This window comes from Physella acuta, unplaced genomic scaffold, assembly GCF_028476545.2.
Source record: "Physella acuta isolate Inbredline_101_S28 unplaced genomic scaffold, ASM2847654v3 ptg000245l, whole genome shotgun sequence".
In the NCBI taxonomy this organism is placed as follows: Eukaryota; Metazoa; Mollusca; class Gastropoda; family Physidae; genus Physella; species Physella acuta.
Window position 1 is genome coordinate 574326 of NW_026731764.1, and position 20447 is coordinate 594772.

The 20447-nt window shown below is 37.8% G+C and overlaps 1 protein-coding gene across 2 annotated transcripts in view; it reads right to left on the minus strand.

The window, feature by feature from the left end:
- Positions 1-14101, minus strand: part of LOC131938472 (uncharacterized) — a 35745-nt gene extending 21644 nt beyond the window's left edge. Inside the window, exon 1 of one of the 2 annotated variants that reach the window (XM_059296525.1) lies at positions 14019-14101. The gene's annotated coding sequence lies outside the window, so the exon portion shown is untranslated. The remainder of the gene's footprint in view (positions 1-14018) is intronic. The other variant, XM_059296526.1, reaches the window with a different exon arrangement.
- Between the last annotated feature and the right edge of the window lie 6346 nt (positions 14102-20447).

The window sequence follows — 20447 nt, forward strand, 5'->3', positions numbered from 1 at the left end:
CCTATCCCTAGATATTTTTCTAAAACAGTGCTTTCTCCTGATATAACAAAAGAATAATTATATTATATTAAAATATCTTATAAATTAATAATTAATAATTAAAACTAATTAATTTATATTGATATAATCAAATAGCATCATCGATAACATTTCATCTGTTGAATACAGAAATAATCTAGACAGGTATTTTCTTTATATGCAGTGCAACATTACAATGATACTATTTTTTAAAAAATTCGTTGTTAACACTCACGGTGTGTGGGAAAACACGTTTTGCATGTTCTTGGTGTCGAGAGTAAACTGAAGACGGAAGTGAGCATGTGTCCACGCGCAGAAGCCACGCGCAGACACCCCATCCCCTTCCTCGCCGGCTCAACAAAAAATTCAAACAAACACTTTGAAACATTTTTGTCTACACAAACCGTCAACTCGGAGTTTTATCTGGCCACTACGTCACCTCCCAACACAACGTGTGGCTAAAAATAGACTCGTGTTATTTTGGTAGGGTTACGAGGTTCAATGTGTTTGGAAATTTTTCCAATTATTCATTTTTTAAAAATGTGTCTTCTCAAGTTCAGCTTCATTCAAAAAGATGAATGCAATCAATCTTAAAAGCAATCGAATTTAAATTCAATCTATTTATTTTTAAAAAAATATGATTGAATGCGTAGATTCTAAATTCGTGCCAAAAATTTTTGGTACACAGATATAAGGAGATGTGTGAGATATTTTTTATTTCACAAAACTGCAAACCACATATTTGAACAATGTGTATATTATATAGCATAAGGATGCAAACGACGAAATAAGGACAATGGCGATGGTTTTATATGTTTACGAAACTGGTACCTAACGTTTACAACGATGGTTATGTGTATGTACAGCTGGTGTGGGGCCCTCTCAGGTTCCATACGTGGTGGCAGCTGACCTTTTAGGGGGCCCCAAATTCCGTCCAAAAAAAAATTGAATTTTTTTCTGGCAACTTGATAGGCAAGTGGTTTTGTACAATTCGACTACAACAGTTCCAAAATAAGTTAGAGCCTACTTTTGTTTGGGTTTTTTTCTAACGATGGATATACTTTGTAATTATATCGCTTAATTTCTAAATTAGGAAAAAGTTTAATTTAAAATTTAGCGAGACAATCTACTAATAAATTAATAAATATATATAGGCTATTATAGATATATATTATCATTCAAACGAACTGCGAATATGAGTAAATATAGGCCTACATATGCAAAGAAATGGCGAGTGTATGCGTATAGACTTTGGAAATTGTGCAGAAATAATTGGTTAAAAATGTTGACGTATTCATTTCCTTAGATCCCATCCCGGAATTTTCTATCGACCCTCGAATTCCGTTTTTTACATTGATTTTTTAAAATTAAAATCATTAAACAACACAATATGTGTCGCAAAAAACGTAATTGAATGACAGCTTGAAGAGAAAGTTTAAAAAGAAAAAGTACCGGGGATGGCCTGAGTAAAAAAAACAAACTCTATAATTGGACATGCATCGCCAAAGGGGCTAAACAGGGAACGAGGGGAGATAATCACGTCTTTCTAATGGCGCTGCTCTCCCCTTGACTGTGACAGTGAAGAGGTCTAAAGGTCCTTTATCTCGTCCCGTAATTACGGGACCTAATTTCGTAACGTGGATGACCTGGACGATCTTTAATCTGCCATACGCGTCACCTTAGGCTACATGTTGATGACGGCAATCTTGCCGCTTGTTCTTGCCGGCTGTAAGCACGGTAAAAGACTTATGGTGACTGGAAATAATTTGAGAGAATGAGGTCTTGGTGAGCAGAACGATGCGGTCTAATTAGACACTGCAATTATGGTTTGTACTTAACGTATGCCATTGATGGAAATTATGGTTTGTACTTAAAGTATGCCATTGATGGAAATTTTGGTTTGTACTTGAAGTTTGCCATTGATGGAAATTTTGGTTTGTACTTGAAGTTTGCCATTGATGGAAATTATGGTTTGTACTTGAAGTTTGCCATTGATGGAAATTATGGTTTGTACTTGAAGTTTGCCATTGATGGAAATTATGGTTTGTACTTGAAGTTTGCCATTGATGGAAATTATGGTTTGTACTTGAAGTTTGCCATTGATAGAAATTATGGTTTGTACTTAACGTATGCCAATGATAGAAATTATGGTTTGTACTTAAAGTATGCCATTGATAGAAATTATGGTTTTTACTTAAAGTATACCATTGATGGAAATTATGGTTTGTACTTAAAGTATACCATTGATGGAAATTATGGTTTGTACTTAAAGTATACCATTGATGGAAATTATGGTTTGTACTTAAAGTATACCATTGATGGAAATTATGGTTTGTACTTGAAGTATGCCATTAATGGAAATTATGGTTGCAGTTGATGTGGGCTGATGATGGGAATTATATTTTATATTCAATGTCGGCTTTACATTTTTTTTTAAAGTAAAGATCCCTCTTGAGACCTAGCGATCCATATGGCAGATGAAGTAGAGTTCATATGTTTCTTGATTTCGTCACATGTAGGGATGGTGTAGTTAGTACTATGCCCAACCGTCTTTACCTTCCCCAACTTAAGTTAGGTACCCATAAGAGCTGGGTGGACTAGGGACTAGAATAAAACGATCTACTAGTCGACCAAGCCATCCCACAATGCAGGCTTTGGTTAGCATTTGATGTAGTCGATAGACGGGCTCTATAGTTTGTACTTGTCATGGAGCTATGTATATTCTGGAGAGGCGTATTAAGGTTTTGACTAAAGCAATATAACAAATATATTTTGACTGCCGTCATTTGTCATAAAACTGACGAAGAGTGTACTAGGGTTGTCGGAAAGTAGTGTGAGACTTCCGGCCAGCGAATTGAGACTGCCGGAAAGTCTATTCTGAATACTGACAGTTGTATTTAGACTTCCGGCCAGTATATTGAGACTGCCGGCATTTGTATTAGAAATACCGGCTCTTTAGAAGGCAAACAAAGTGAACAAAATCTGCCGGAAATTTAAAAAAGAAATCCCGGTGTATTTTCCTCCCCTCAATTTTAAAACCTGCTTCCCTTAACTCGAGAATTTTATTTTTATACCCAGAATGTCACCGCGACCTCGCTGCACCACAAAAACTGGCCTTTGTTCAATCCACTGGCCATATTTCTCACATCAATCACTGGCCATCAATCACTGGCCAATTCTCTTTTGTTGCAATTTCAATTTTCTGCTAGCTTTTAAACCCTCCTCCTAAAAAAAAACCCAATTTCCCTCTTGCCTTAAAACCCAATTAATTCTATTAACCGGAGAGACATTAAGAGACCCGTTCTTCCTCTTGTTTCGGTATAAGGCCTTCACCAACCATTTTAGCTACTGGGCCTGGTTCAGTTGGTAAAGTATCAAAGAGCCATTTTGTGTTACAAAATTTCAACACTTTTTATATTAGAAAAATAATCTAAATTAATTATCTGAAGTGTCAGATTTCATTTTTGTGTGTAAGCTTTTGTTTATTGTCTGGGTGTCATTTGATTTACAGACAGAATTCTTTGTCTGTTGGCCAATGTCCATTGGTGGCCAGTATATCGTGTCCTATGTCCAACTTGGCCAATATCTATCTATTGTCCTGTATCCTTCTGACGAGTACCCAAAACGACCTTTGACCCCGCCTGTGTCACCTCTTCTAACAGCTCCCAGATTTCTGACGATGTTGTGCCAGTTCTAGCAGGAAAATTGAAGCACCTGACCTTTATATTTTGGCACTAGCTTTTGTTGGGCTTGGCTTTCTCAGACTTCCCTGCCGTTTTTGTAGCGCTAACTTCAAGAGTTGGCGGTGTGGGCAAAAAAGTAAATGCCAAACACAAGTTATAAATTTTCTTCAGCAACGGGAGGCATTTTTGTTTACACAATCAATACATGGCCATCATGTGTATGCGAATATCTCTCAATATTGGCCATTATGTCTAAGCGAACATCTCTCAATATTGGCCATTATGCCTAAACGAACATCTCTTAATATTGGCCATCGTATGTAAGCGATGTCTCGAAATTTGTCATGTCTAAGTGAATATTTTTCAATAAGGCCATCATGTCTATGGTCATCAAGGTTGAGCAAATATTTCTCAATCCTGGCCATCACGTTTCAACAAACGTCTCTCAATTTTGGCCATTATGTCTAAACAGACATCTTTCTATCCTGGCCATCATGTCTTACCAGACATCTTTCTATCCTGGCCATCATATCTCACCATACAGAAAGATGACTTCTCCGATTCTTATCATTAAGGCTAACTACAAGCATGTATGGTTTTGTCTTTGCTTGAGATCAAAGAGGTTTTTGTTTCAAGTTTTTGCCTGACTGTCCGTTGTTCGACAGTGTAGATTCCATTTGATGCCGTCATAAAATGTGAGAATATCACTGACAATTTCTACTTGATTGTCTCAAGGATATCAAGATAACAAACCTATCACGCCCCGTGAAAAGCGACCTTTGTCACGTACGTGAAAGGTGGCTGTATCATATAACGTGAAACGTGATCTCACTTGACAGCACATTATATCTGTCTGGCAACTCATTAGCGAGATGGGGGACAGTGTGACGTAGTAGATTGATTACAAAAATGTAATGTCATAAACTATCAAATCCCGGCTGTAACATTTTCTCCGTCGTATTGAACCCCTCACGCTCAATGCTGCCGTTCTGTTGGTTGTCTTTTAAACCCGAATCTACTACACCCCCCCCCCCCCCAACACACACATTTAGACTCGCCAACAGACGCACATACACACATCTGTACACAATCGCAAACATACACACATATAGACATGCTCACATACATACACATACAAACATCTACACACACACACATTCATTATTAATTAAGCATAATTAATTAAGCATCCTCAAGTTTATTCCTAGATGTTAACTCAAATATTCCTTTATTTTTGCTTGCTCAAAAATCAGAAGACGTATGAAACATCCTACCACTGCTTTTAACTTTTTCTCTCATCCCTTACCCTTACCCCATCCCCATCCCTCGTCCCCTCCCCTCTCCCCCACCTTGCCCACGCATCTTCCGTGTTTCAAAAATAAATCTAAAGCCATAAATCTCCGGGTAGCCTATTAGACCCATTCATTTTAAGTAATTTAATTTATTCATGTGCCGCATTCAATAATCAATCAATTTGTTTCCCCTATAGACAGCAGTGGTGCCTACAATTTATAAGGGGATTTGCATGGTAAACGTGGCCCAGTGGGCGTGATCAATGGTTGACTGGCGTGTTTTTAACAAGACCCACCCGGCTATAGCGATCAGGAGGACAGGGGGGGGGGGGGCTTGAAACGGTTCGATTCCTGAACGCTTCGATCCATGAACGGTGCGATCCTTGAACGGTTCAATTCTTGAACGGTTCGATCCCTGAACGGTTCAATTCCTGAATGGTTCGACTCCTGAACGGTTTAATTCCTGAACAACTCGACCCCTGGAAAACTAGGCCCCACAATAAGAGACGAAAAGAAAACAATATATTAAATTAGCTATTAAGTATTTTAAATTTTATTTCCAACCTGACGTGGTCGGAAGATGGAGTGTATGTGGGTTGGAAAAAGTCATATTAACTGACCTCTACCATTCCCCCCCCCACACACACACACACTCAAAAACTTAAAATCGCCTGACCTTCTATGAGGGCTAACATTGTTTTTATACAGAATGCTGGGCGGAGGCGAAGAAAAATAGTCTTGGTGTAATCGAGATTTCTTTCAAAGTTAGCGGAGAAATAATGACTTGTGTTGGTCCACGGATGATTAGATGATTTTAATCTACAGGCGTAGGGGGTGGGGCAGACAGCAGCATCTTCTCTTGTGCTTCCGCCACGTGACTTGGGATAAAGGCACGTGACATGACAACAATAGAAACATAACATGCGGTCACGTGACCGTGTTGTAAAGAGGAGAAAAGTGGAGATGCCAGACCAGAAGGGTTGACCGGTTCAATTTATCCTCATAGTTGGGGGACAACAGAAAGCATTTGTTATGGTTCTAGGCGGAGGTTGTTTTTTTTTTTGCTCGAGGCGGCAGTAGCGTAGCGAGGGGGGGGGGGCGGGGGGGGGACATATGTCCCCGGGCGCCGACCTTAGGGGGGGCGCCAAATTGAAAGTTTGAGGGGGGGGGTGCAAATGAAAAGTTCGAGGGGGGGGTGCAAATCGAAAGTTTGAGGGGGGGGGGGGGTGCAAATGAAAAGTTCGAGGGGGGATGCAAATCGAAAATTTGCTCCCAAGGGGGCGCCAAATTGAAAGTATGTCCCCGGGCGCCGGGAAGGGTCGCTACGCCTCTGCGAGGCGGAGGTATTTTGTTTTGGTTCTACGCGGAGTTTTTTTTTTTGTTGTTGTTGTTCTAGGCGGGGTTTTTTTTTGTTTTGGTTCTACGCGGAGGTTTTTTGTTTTTGTTCTAGGCGGAGGAATTTTGTTTTATTTCTAGGCGGAGATTTTTTGTTTTGGTTCTACGCGGAGGTTTTTTGTTTTTGTTCTAGGCGGAAGAATTTTGTTTTGCCTCTTGGCGGAGGTATTGTGTCGATCCTAAATGGAGGTTAGCGCTGGCTAGTAGTCCTATGTTTAGACGTATGTACTGTTTTTTGTTTTACATGTTTAGATGGATGTTCTATTCATTGAGGTGTGAAGGGGTGGGGCGTCGAAAGGTTGAGAGAGAATCCATTTTTGTGGGAGGAGTACCAGTATGGATGGATCCATTTTTGAGGTAGGGGTACAACATCTAAACGGATCCACTTTTTACGCGAATCTACTTTAGGTGGAATGCGGCAACAGATCTAGACTTATGTATTGTTGTCGCTAATTATCACAATAGGTGTGCCATTGCTTTTTATTTTTTGCTTTGTTTTTGCTTTAAAGCAAGGGTCTCCAAACTACGGCCCGCGGGCCGGATGCGGCCCGCGAAGTCCTCTCATCCGGCCCGCTGAGATATTTTTGTCCACGGAAAAAACGTTTGTTGGTGATGGCTGAGGAACTTTGCCCAGAAAAATCAAAGACATGCCTGGAAGAAACTGGCCCCCGAACTGAAATTTGATAGTTAATGCGGCCCTCGGACTGAAAAGTTTGGAGACCCCTGCTTTAAAGGGAGGATTGGGGTGGGGAAGACGTCAACTGCATTTTAAAAAGATGGCTCAGAGAACGCTTCCAGTAAACAAGGGAAACCGAATTCGAGTGTAACATACCCTTTTGTGTACTGCATAATGCTAAACTGTAGTTTAAATATCATAGCGCAGTTTCTTAAATTTTGTCGCTATGTCTCCGTTGAAAACAAAAATCTTGGTACATTCCCGACCCTCTCTCATCTAATAAAATACATTTTACACAAATGATTGCAGCCATTTAACATAAATTCAGCACGCCTTGGTCTAACATTCAAAGGAGCGGATCGCTGGTGGTCGAACAGTTTTGAACCATTTAAGAATAATAGTTTGTGAGGATAAGAATGGGATATGAAAGCTGAACCATTGGGATTTAATAACCGACACATAGGGGCAGGATAGTCGTACATTCAGACAGGGATATGATAGCCGTACATTCAGAAAGGGATATGATAGCAGTACTTTGTGATAGTGGTAGGATAGCCGTACATTTGGATAAGGATATAATAGCCATACATTTGGATATGGATATAATAGCCGTACATTTGGATATGGATATAATAGCCGTACATTTGGATATGGATATGATAGCCGTACATTTGGATATGGATATGATAGCCGTACATTTGGATATGGATATGATAGCCTTACATTTGAATATGGATATGATAGCCGTACATTTGGATATGGATATGATAGCCGTACATTTGGATATGGATATAATAGTCGTACATTTGGATATGGATATGATAGCCTTACATTTGGATATGGATATGATAGCCGTACATTTGGATATGGATATAAAAGCCGTTTATTTGGATATGTATATGATAGCCGTACATTTGGATATGGATATGATAGCCGTACATTTGGATATGGATATGATAGCCGTAAACTTGGATATGTATATGATAGCCGTACACTTGGATATGTATATGATAGCCGTATATTTGGATATGGATATGATAGCCGTACATTGGAATAGTAATGGTAAAACCGATATATTTTGATAGGGATAGGATAGCTGATAAATTGGGGTTGGAACGCTTCAACATTGTTGTATATGAAATTACATTGGTATAAAATAGGATAATGCTACATTGGGATAGAGCAAGGATAGCCGAAACCTCCAGGTTGTGTTACAACTGTGACCTACAACCTGTGTGATACCCACATGTATCTTACAACAGTGCTGGATCTACAACCTGTGTGATACCCACATGTATCTTACAACAGTGCTGGACATACAACCTGTGTGATACCCACATGTATCTTACAACCGTGCTGGACATACAACCTGTGTGATACCCACATGTATCTTACAACAGTGCTGGATCTACAACCTGTGTGATACCCACATGTATCTTACAACAGTGCTGGACATACAACCTGTGTGATACCCACATGTATCTTACAACAGTGCTGGATCTACAACCTGTGTGATACCCACATGTATCTTACAACAGTGCTAGACCTACAACCTGTGTGTTACCCACATGTATCTTACAACAGTGCTGGACATAAAACCTGTGTGATACCCACATGTATCTTACAACAGTGCTGGACATACAACCTGTGTGATACCCACATGTATCTTACAACAGTGCTAGACCTACAAGTTACAACCTGTGTGATACTCACATGTATCTTACAACAGTGCTGGACATAAAACCTGTGTGATACCCACATGTATCTTACAACCGTGCTGGACATACAACCTGTGTGATACCCACATGTATCTTACAACAGTGCTGGACATACAACCTGTGTGATACCCACATGTATCTTACAACAGTGCTAGACCTACAACCTGTGTGTTACCCACATGTATCTTACAACAGTGCTAGACCTACAACCTGTGTGTTACCCACATGTATCTTACAACAGTGCTGGACATAAAACCTGTGTGATACCCACATGTATCTTACAACAGTGCTGGACATACAACCTGTGTGATACCCACATGTATCTTACAACAGTGCTAGACCTACAAGTTACAACCTGTGTGATACTCACATGTATCTTACAACAGTGCTGGACATAAAACCTGTGTGATACCCACATGTATCTTACAACCGTGCTGGACATACAACCTGTGTGATACCCACATGTATCTTACAACAGTGCTGGACCTACAACCTGTGTGATACCCACATGTATCTTACAACAGTGCTGGACATAAAACCTGTGTGATACCCACATGTATCTTACAACAGTGCTAGACATACAACCTGTGTGATACCCACATGTATCTTACAACAGTGCTGGACATAAAACCTGTGTGATACCCACATGTATCTTACAACAGTGCTGGACCTACAACCTGTGTGATACCCACATGTATCTTACAACAGTGTTGGACATACAACCTGTGTGATACCCACATGTATCTTACAAACGCTGCTAGACTCTATGCTTGAGGTGTGGGGGGAAAAAATCAATGCTAGTGAATAATGAGTAGTTGTGTGCAGTTTGTCTGGGGGCGCGTTAAGTGAGTGGTTCTACAGCTGTAATTTGAGAACCTGTCAGGGGGGGGGGGGGTAGTGGAGACAAATCATGGGGTGGGGGAGACAATTCATAGGGGGGGAGGGGAGATGTGGAGACTGGAGACAAATACCTTGAGGGTTTCCGGGACGAGTACTTTATGGTCTAATTGAAACTAGTGTTTACGAGACTGGTTAAATAAACCGGTAGTGATCTCCCCTAAACTTTCTCGAATATTCTTATATAAAACAACAGGGGATGGTAACTGGGGATATAGTTATGATCTTTAATCCATTTTAAATACTGAAACTTTTAAAAATAGAATAGAATCTCAGTAAAAAACAATTGCGCACCAAGCGAACGCCTAATAAAGGTGTGTATAATAGTGCGCAATAGTATTAGTACTTTATAAATTTACATTAGTTTTTTGAGAAATCGGAAGTAGCGTAAAGTACTACTTCCGGTCAACGGAAATTACTCAAAATTTAACAGAAGGTAGAGAATTAGATCTTTTACTTACATGTAAAATTTCATTTATCTATCTGAAATAGTACTCAAGTTATAGGCTTTTGAAAAATTCAAAGTAGAAAAAGTACCACTTCCGGTTATCCGAAATCGCTCAAAAGTTGATACGGATCTACGATTTTGATATAATACTTGTATATGAAATTTCATCAACCTAGCTGTAACGGTACTCAAGTTATCGTGTTTACACACGGACACACACACACACACACACACACACACACACACACACACACGGACACACAGACATACGGACAAGATTGCAAAATTATGTTTTTCCGTATCAGTGAGATGTAAAACGTCGAGATTTGCAAAAAACTCGATTTTTTTTTTTGCACGATTACAAGACTTTCTCTATACTTCGTATATACGAGAAAGTAAAAAGGAATCGTCTAAGTACGAACGGCGATGCTGCTTTATAAAGGAACATCAAAAAGTACAGAGCGAAATGTAAATTGGGCAGAGGTGGTACGTCTAATCACAGTAAGGCACATCTACTCATTACTGTTTGAATATGAGAAGCACTTGGACTAATTATGTCAAGTGATTTTAAAATCTTCTAATCTAAATTAAATTTTAATGTGTTTGCCAGATGAACCAACCACACAACCACACGCCACGCACCACAAAACCACACCACACCACGCCACGCCACTTCACTTCACCAACACATCCACACACCACTCACAACAAAACAACAATGTAAATGTGATCTATTAACTACCGAACCAACGAACCGCTGTCGTCACTAATCTGATTTTTACTGCTAGTTGGTAAAAAAAAACTTTTTAAACCAGAGTGTCTTTTAATGCCAGGAATAGCTCCATTAAAACAGGAGTTACATCAAAGAGACTTACAATGCTGTTGTATAAGTAGACGCAACTAGTAGACACCCGGCATTGTTTTATACGTTGATGCATTAAGGAGACATATAATATTGATGCAACCAGCTGTCATACAGTATGTTTTTATAAGTTGATGTATCAAGGATACAAATAACAATGGTGTATACTTTCATAAATCAATAAATAGAAGCAAGAAGCAACCAACACAATGTATTGTTGTATAAGCAACCAACACAATGTATTGTTGTATAAGCAACCAACACCTTATATTGCTGTATAATCAACAAACACACTATACTGTTGTATAAGCAATCAATACAATGTACTGTTGTATAAGCAACCAACACACTATATTGTTGTATAATCAACAAACACACTATATTGTTGTATAAGCAACCAATACAATGTACTGTTGTATAAGCAACCAACACAATATATTGTCGTATAAGCAACCAACACAATCTATTGTCGTATAATCAACCAACACAATGTACTGTTGTATAAGCAACCAACACACTATATTGTTGTATAATCAACAAACACACTATATTGTTGTATAAGCAACCAATACAATGTACTGTTGTATAAGCAACCAACACAATATATTGTCGTATAAGCAACCAACACAATCTATTGTCGTATAATCAACCAACACAATGTATTGTTGTATAAGCAACCAACACCTTATATTGCTGTATAATCAACAAACACACTATACTGTTGTATAAGCAATCAATACAATGTACTGTTGTATAAGCAACCAACACACTATATTGTTGTATAATCAACAAACACACTATATTGTTGTATAAGCAACCAATACAATGTACTGTTGTATAAGCAACCAACACAATATATTGTCGTATAAGCAACCAACACAATCTATTGTCGTATAATCAACCAACACAATGTATTGTTGTATAAGCAACAAACACACTATATTGTTGTATAAGCAACCACACACTACATTGTTGTATAAGCAACCAACACACTATATTGTATATAAGCAGCCAACACACTATATTGTTGTATAAGCAACCAACACACTATATTGTTGTATAAGCAACCAACACACTATATTGTTGTATAAGCAACCAACACACTATATTGTTGTATAAGCAACCAACACACTATATTGTTGTATAAGCAACCAACACAATATATTGTTGTATAAGCAACCAACACACTATATTGTTGTATAAACCTAAACCACACCGCGTGTTGTAAAACGGTGCACCCCACGTCTTAAGCACAACTTGAAGACGTTTTTTAACTGCTAGCTTCATGCAGATTTATCTGGCCACCCGAACCATGTCTAAACGATATCCACAAATAAATGCAATTAAGAAAACTCCATTTGTTTAATGGGTTTGGCTTGCAGCGATTTTCATGTGCGGGTGGGTTTGTCAGGTCCCCCGGGGGATGTAACACACGGGGGGGGGGGGAGATACATGGGATGTGGTTTATTTACAGAAATGTGGTTTACATCTAATGTGTTTTAATAAGATGTGCTATGCAGATGTGTTTGTTTATAGACGTGGTTTTTGGTTAAATATGTTTTTCACATGATGTGATTTACTTAAAATGTGATTCACGCGAATCTAATATGTAGAAATCAAAATTATATGAACACAAATCTAGCATCGAATGAATAAATCCCCTTGGTGACTATCTGATTGGCCAATATTTCTTATATAGATTTATAAAATCACTTTAGTGACCCCTATTTTTTTAATATTTGCAACATACGTTTTTTTAATTATCTAACAAACAACCCATTTAAGAAGATGTTAACTCTGTATTATTATTTTTTTTAAAACAACGTTCTTCCTATACCTATCCTGTGCTAAAATTAATTTGTTTTAAAACGGAACTCTACATATACTCGTGATCAAAGCACTTAAGTGTCTTAGTCTTAATTTTTAAAGTAAAGAAAAATCTAATTAGATTCTGACATGTCGACATTTGCAGGCTGAAAGTGATGAACTAATATTCGACCGTATGAAATTGATGAACTAATTCTCGACCGTATGAAAGTGATGAACTAATGCTCAAGCGTATGGGAGTGATGAACTAATGCTCGACCGTTGGGAAGTGATGAACTAATGCTCAAGCGAATGGGAGTGATGAACTAATGCTCAAGCGTATGGGAGTGATGAACTAATGTTGGGAAATAAACAACATAAGTACACAATTCATCTTCCGAAATTCATTAATAACATATGAGCACTTTGTCGATTACTTGCTTTGTTTAAGTATGATTAAGTCTTAATTAGTTTCTTTCATTAGAAAATGCAATCGACACAATTTAGATGCCCATGTCAACACAAAAAAATCATCCGGATTACATCGATTATGGTTTTCTAATATAATGTACTGTTTCGTTAGCACACGGAAGAGTATTTAGTAGTACTTTTTTTCTGGTTTTTTTTTTAATAATAATTTTTAGAAAATGTTTTAAATTTGTCTCTATAGTGAAAGGTTCGAATAGTTTACATGATAGACATACTTGACTAGAACAGTAATGTCCCCGCATTTATTCACACATACAGCCGCGTTTAACCCGATAAAGCATACAACACGCAACATCAACATGTAAACACTTTCTTGCTATTTACGTACAGTTATTTAACAACAGTAATATATATATATATATTATAAATATAAAAATCTGACTTACAACTTTAGATGTAATTTCACAACACAGATACACACTTAGCTTTGAAATTAATCTTTAATAGAAACATACATTAGGCTTATAATTGAGTTTAAGATTCTTCTGTAAAACAAACGTAAACTGACTTATATATTGATCTATACAACAAAGATAGATATAACCTAAAACTGACTTATAACTTGATCTTAAAAGAAAGCTAGAAATATTAACCTAAAACTGACTTATACATGGATTTAAAAAATAGATATAACCTAAAACTAACTGTTACATTGAACTATACAACAAAGCTAGATATAACCTATAGCTGTTTGTTACATTGAACTGTACAACAAAAAGAATGATTCAACTGACCTCACCGACATGAGTAAAGAAATGTTTGTAATTGTCCACATACCCAACCGTTCTTATGGCAGACGACAAAAGAGGGCGTTCACGGCCTGCCGCCTGTCCACGCGGCAGACCCAGCCACTGGCACAGTCCGCGCCCCCTCCCCCTCGGGCACAGTCAGCCCCCCCCCCTCCCTACCCCCACACCGGCACAGTCCGCCATCAGCGAGAGTTTCTCACGAGAATCGATGGTGCTTGCAGTGGAAGAACTAGAGCCGTATCACATGATCAGTGGGTACAGGTGGCGCCATCAGATGCTAGCGGTTGATGGTACATTCATTAGGCTTGACCCGGATGGTGATTAATTAGCGCCATTAATTGCCTCATTCAATCAAATTGACTTTACGCCGATAGGAAAAACAGATCTATTTGTCTTACACTATAAAGGTTTGTACAGATAACACAGTAGGCCTATATGAGTAGAGAACGTATACCATTAACAATAACAATCTACACACTAAACACGGAAAACAAAATTACAGATATTAGAAGCTACGTAGTAAAAATAAAGAAAAAAAATAATCAAACACATTTGAAAGCTATAGTGGCTGATTCCTCTAATTATTTGCATAATCTAATTAACAGGCGCATGCTATCATCAAGTGAGCCTCTCATTCAGCCATATAAAAATGTGACGACCTTGACACTACGGGAAGTTCGCTAACCTGAAGACGTAGGTTTGACCCATAACCAGACTTGTGAATGTCAATAAAAAACACTTCTTCATTTGGTTTTTTTAACCTGTCTGAGATAAACATCTGAAGATAAACATGTATACACCCCCCACACCTCACCATTTACCGTCCTCTGTACCTCCCATCCCCGTCCCTCCCACGTATATCTCTCGATGAACTCTATAAAGACGCTGTCCATAAAAGTGATGCGGATATTCATTCGAGCAAACAGGTTCTACACAAGTGGTATCATAGTATCAACGGTTGGGTCATGCTTGATCTATGTGTGTACTCGTGTCTTGGTAGCTTCAATACAATAGCTTATAAACAAACATCCCTTCTGACGTCACTTGAATCCACACGGCTACTGTCTTTATGGTCTCAGTCTGGTGTAAGTCTGTTTTACACAAGTCTGTCTGTCTACTTCTTCTTCCTCGTTCTTAAATTGTGATATTGGACGGTATTTTATCCAACATAATTATTACGTGTCAACTTGTTATGCATCATATATGTGTTGACTCCGATTTCAGCTGCTTTTCTTTTTCTTTTAAAAAATGTGATTCCAAAGCCTTTGCCCACCTAAACACAAACTACAAGGCAGTTCGGTACTATTGGGTTTAGCAACCATGAGCTTTACCAACACGACCACGCCGACACCACCAGTCTGATTCAGCCAATCAGACTATGGGGTTCAGACGGTACATGAGTAGAGTCAGACACACACTGTAGATTAGCTATACTTCATTGCTAGGGAATTACCGTTAAGAAGGTTTTAGATTCTAATCACTAGTCTGGAACAAATTCTTGGATCTGATTCGTCTTTGACCGGGTCATGGGTCGGCCAGTGGGCATTGACCTCAAGTCATTAACACCAGTATCGTTTGGTGGAATCACAATCCACAACCTACTCTTATCTCCTCTCTCTGTACTTATCACCTTCCCTTCACTCCCCCCCCTCTCCTCCTCCATCATCTCACTACTTCTCTCTTATCTTTCCTCTTCCTCCTTCCCTCCTACATCTTCCCCTCTATTTCTTCGCATTTGTACTCCCCTTCTCACTATCACCCTTTCACCCTCTATGCTCGTTTGCCCTCTTTCATCTTTCTTTCTCCTTATCTCCCTCCCTCTATCACCCTCCCTTCTCCCCTCTCCCCCCCCCCCCCCCTCTGGTTATAACTGCCCCAAGTACAACAACCATTTAAGGCCTCACTTGTTGGCTCAAAATTTCCGTTTTCAATTTTCGGACAACCGATAAGCGATCGATTCAACACTGGAGCTCAAACGGTCCATCGAGTTTTGTTAGTTTAGGATATAATATGAAAATCAATTACTTGTTGCAGTGGGTGTAGGGGTCAGTGGGGTGGGGGAGAGATTCGGTGTTTCAGTCAATTAACTAAAACTCTAAAAACATGTCGATATAATATTTTGCTATTTGCACAACTAAGTGATCGTTGAATTACCTCCCTTCCTAAGTGTCATCTCCCCTTACTAGTTGGCGTTGTGTGAACTAGCCAGTTATATTTAACCATAGCCAGATCTTTCAGATTCATTTTAATTTCAATACAGGTGTGCACGATACACATATACACGCTCATGTACAAACATACATGCACCTATACAGTTCACATATTCTTCGACCATAAATCAAGATGCCCTAAAATGTTAAGTTACTATAGATCTTCAGTTAATATCCCTTTGGATATTAATGTTGCTTATATTATTTATCAACATTTTCCCACGTTTTCTTTAACTTGCTTTCTCTGTTTGTCTTTCCAATCAAATCTTGCGATCGAAATTTCTGGCACTTCCCAGTTAGCTAGCGCGCTGAAATTTTCAGGGAAGCTTTCTTTTGGATGACCATTGAATATTCAATTGTTATTATTACTAAATTGATCAATGGAAACATTTTATTGAGCATTTTAGACCGCTATATAATCTATATATATAATTATCCTCTGCTAGCCATTAGAAAAAAAAACCAGCGACGCGTACCTCGCGCGCAGTGAAGCGAACGATCACATGTCGCCACAGGCTTAGGGGCAGAGAATTTAGCTTGAACCGAGTTTAAACTTACAGGAGGTAGGCCAGTTTGGGGGAGACGATATGGTCGAGTGGTTGGGCACACGATTGCTATCCCACTCGACACGGGTTCAAATCTATGTGTTCTAGTCAGTAACGTATTCAAACAACGTGTTTTTTACGAGTTGTCTTTTTACGAGTTGTCTTTTTACGAGTTGTCTTTTTACGAGTTGTCTTCGTTTACCCAAAAAAAGTGAAAAGATAAAATCGATAGCAAGATTTTAATGCAAACAAACAGACAAAGACTAAAAAGTAGAAAATAATAATCATTAAAAAAGTTTTAAAAAACCCACGTTTTCTGATTGAACTAAAAAGTAGAAAATAAATGCTATAGGCCCTACATCACAATAATGCAAGCGATCACTCTACTATAAGCGAGCAAAAACGTGGGGCGCCGTGATTTTCTTACAGTTTCTAATACTGTTGACTCTCTACAAGCTCCCTAATAAAAGTCAATAGTATTATCTAATCAATAGTAATATAACTTTTACTTCGGCGACCCACGTTTTTGATCGCTTATAGTAGAGTGATCGCTTGCATTATTGTGATGTAGGGCCTATAGCATTTATTTTCTACTTTTTAGTTCAATCAGAAAACGTGGGTTTTTTTAAACTTTTTTAATGATTATTATTTTTAATTGGGAGTGATAGAGCATCATCAAGCAATAACCATTTCAACGTCAATGTATCATCAAGCAATATCCATTTCAACGTCAATGGATCATCAAGCAATATCCATTTCAATTTTAATGTACAACCCAAATGTTAAAAGCCATGTTTAAGGCAAAAGCCAAGCCGTTGAGACAAATATTTACAAGGGTTAAGGCCGTCCTTTTTTAGCACAGCGCGCGCAAGCCTACAAAACTGGTGCACATCTTTCTAGCTTGGAATAATTCTAGATTAAATGTTTGTTTTTTTAAACTGAAGATTTCCAGGAGCCGCAGAGCCTCTCTGATCACACGGGCAGATGATCTTAAACGTAATGTTTACTGGGCGGGGTGGGCTGAGTGGAGTGGCCGCCACTGCTTGCTTTGGGTGAGTTTGGTATATCTGTCGGATGTCTTCAGTGGCGAAGCTAGGGAAGGGCGGGTGGGGCGGCCGCACCGGGCGCCGACCCTAAGGGGGGGGGGCCAAAAGGGTTAGGAAAATTAAATTAAAAGCTCATTTTAAGCTGAAGTATAGAATTATACACAGTCAAAGTTACGAAAATGAACTAATACAAGGCTTTACACTGATTTATCTTTTTTTCTATATCAATTTTAAGGCTGGTATATAGAAAATGGTTAAGATAGTAACTGGTAAGAAGCGCCACAAACCTTTCCTACTGAGGGGGGGGGGGGCTTTTTCACAGATAAAAATTACCATATATATATATATATATATATATATATATATATATATATATATATATATATATATATATATATATATATATATATATATATATATATATATATATATATATATATATATGGGAGGAAGCTGGGCGCCAAATTGAAAGTCCGCCCCGAGCGACGGAATAGGTCGCTACGCCTCTGGATGTCTTGGGCTGTCACGTTGTTTGTTGACTTGTGTTGTCACGCTACAGTCTGATGTCACGAGATGATCTGTTGTCACGCTATGGTCTGTTGTCACGCTAAAGTCTGTTGTCACGCTATGGTCTGTTGTCACGCTAAAGTCTGTTGTCACGCTATGGTCTGATGTTACTCTAAAGTCTGATGGCCTTGCATGTTCGCTTTAGTATTACAGTTTTCATCTTCGGCTTGTAAGGACTGATACAGATTTACAATAGTAATACTTCTTTCTTACATGTACTTTCATTCATTTAAGATGGTTTACTTATAGATTGATATAATACAAAACGTCTAATTAAAATTTTATTTTTAAACCTCAAAATGCAAATGTGTAATTAAATAGTGGTTCGAGGGATTTGTTTGTTTTTTATTTAATTATTTTTTGGGGGGATTTGTTTTCATCGGCCATTTTCCATGGCAAAAAAAAGTGACCAGTAACTAGATAATATATACTTTATTGAGAATATATTTCTTCAACAAAATATACATTTAATTCAGTTAATGTTTTCAATATAAGCTTAAATCCATAGATATTTATAAAATTTAAGAAGTATAAATAGTAGACAAAAAAGCATTCAGTTTTAAAACATAAATTTCCACAAAATAATAAACCATAATCTGCTTATTTTATTTTGTTACTATTGAAATATATCTCTAAATTTAAACTACTTGTTTGAATACAGTTTCGGTTGTATCCCTTGGTAAAATATGAATTTACAAAATGGGAAGTAATTATCACAAATTCAACTTAAAATTTCCGTTTTTTACTTTCTCGTATTATACGAAGTATAGAGAAAGTCTTGTAATCGTGCAAAAAAATCGATATATATATATATATATATATATATATATATATATATATATATATATATATATATATATATATATATATATATATATATATATATATATATATATATATGATTGTGTGTGTGTGTGTTTGGTACAGGTGCACAATATGTTGTCACGTTATGGACTATGTTGTCATGGCGTATGTGATGTCACTCGTGGACTAAGTTGTCACAATCTGGCCTGGCACCTGTCAGTATGAGTGACGCGACGTTTCTGTCAGTTTATCTCTGACGCTGTTCTTTGTTTCTCTTGCCCTCATTTAAATGGCCAACTTTTGAAAGGCCATCATTTAAAGGGCCAAATTTTGAAAGGCCATCATTTAAAGGGCCAACTTTAGTAAGGCCATCATTTAAACGGCCAACTTTAAAAAAGCCATCGTATAAAGGGCCAACTTTAGTAAAGCCATTATTTAAAGTACCAACTTTAATAATGCGATAGTTTAAAGGTCCAACTTTAATAACGCCATGATGGGACAGCTTTAATGATACCATCAAAATTTAAATGGACAGATGAATACACCATTTTCTAAAGTGCCAGCTTTAATGAATTTCTTGAGTCCCGTCGTTGAGCCAACTGTATTCATTGTGTTTTTAAGTTACTTACGCAAGTCTTTATTGATGTTAGATTTCAGCTTGCCGGTATATTTCTAGTAGCTTATGATGTATAAATGTTATAGTTCAACGTGCCGATATATCTAAGTTCCGTATGATGTATAAATGTTATAATTCAACTTGCCGGTATATCTAAGTAGCGTATATGTTATATGCTATATTTCAACCGGTAAAGTTCTAGTAGCGTATGATATATAAATGTTATATTTTAACTTGCCGGTATATCTTAGTAGCATATGATGTACAAATGTTATATTTCAGCACTAAGTAGTGTATGATATTTAAACGAACCCAACCATTTCTCTGGGTAAAGTTTTCACTTCTGTAGACAAAAATAAAACAAGTCGCTGACTCACATCGGATAAGGTTCCTCCATCTGAAATCTTATAACGCTTATGAACGGTAACTCGATATACGATGGAGAAAATAGGCTTAAAATTATTGGATTCGATTACTTTAAAAATTCAAGTCTTCTGGGGTTTCTTGTGTCTCTGTTTACGAAGTTCAGCTAATAATTACAAAAAATTCTGTTTAGAAGAAACCGCTTTTGAACGTCTGGTACAGTAACAATATAGTTTCAATTTAACTGTTGTCGTTGTGATATA